Source organism: Siphateles boraxobius, unplaced genomic scaffold (assembly GCF_051911475.1).
Source record: "Siphateles boraxobius isolate OS27281-9 unplaced genomic scaffold, OSU_SipBor_1 82, whole genome shotgun sequence".
Lineage (NCBI taxonomy): Eukaryota > Metazoa > Chordata > Actinopteri > Cypriniformes > Leuciscidae > Siphateles > Siphateles boraxobius.
In genome coordinates this window covers 1,536,755-1,537,500 of record NW_027509211.1, presented here as the reverse complement: position 1 = coordinate 1,537,500, position 746 = coordinate 1,536,755, and the positions used below count along the sequence as shown (strand labels likewise).

The 746-nt window shown below is 38.1% G+C and overlaps 1 long non-coding RNA gene across 1 annotated transcript in view; it reads right to left on the bottom strand.

Annotated features, from left to right (window-relative positions):
* LOC143730855 (uncharacterized) overlaps nucleotides 1-257 on the bottom strand; it is a 4,903-nt gene extending 4,646 nt beyond the window's left edge. The window contains exon 1 of the long non-coding RNA XR_013200664.1: nucleotides 82-257. This is a non-coding gene — a long non-coding RNA (uncharacterized LOC143730855). The remainder of the gene's footprint in view (nucleotides 1-81) is intronic.
* Nucleotides 258-746: the final 489 nt, after the last annotated feature.

Genomic DNA, 746 nt, shown 5'->3' with positions numbered 1-746 from the left:
TCTGGAGCTTCACTTCTTCTGTTTGTGTGTGTGTGTACGTGTGTGTGTAAACATGTCCACATGCTGGCAGTGTGTTCTTACAGGTCTCTTCCTCGCTTCCTCTCATGAGCGTTCATGTCATTCCCTCCTGTGTGTCACAGCTCCGCACAAACCAGCACACACACACACTCACGCACGCACACACACACACACACTCGTGTCGGGTCTCACAGAGGTGTGCGCTCGAGCCCTCAGCGGGGAACACACTGACAGCACACACACACTCTTCTGTCCTCTCTCTCTCTCTCTCTCTCGACTGGGGAAGCTTCTGATCGTTGCTCATCAGGGTCATAAAACCCCCTGTGTTTCTCTTAGCCGATTTACTATATACACATACAGTACATTATTTGTGTAAATATTTAACAACATTTCTATGTAATTTGGCACATTACTTAGAAGAATTAAACAGTCTTTGAAATTTAAAAATATTTCAAAAAATTAAAAACAATACATTTTACATTTAATATTGTTTTTAAAACACTTTATTTTAAGGTATCAGTGTTACAGTAATTATATATTTAAGTGCTGAGTAATAATAATTAACTATATGTACATACTATAGGATTAGGGTTTGGTTGAGGGTTAGTTGAATGTAATTATCCATAATGTACTGTACTTACTATGGTAAGTACATGTAACATATGTAATAAGGACTGTAAAATAAAGGGTTACCTATTTTTTTTTCAAGGGCTGTCCTTGTTTTTACC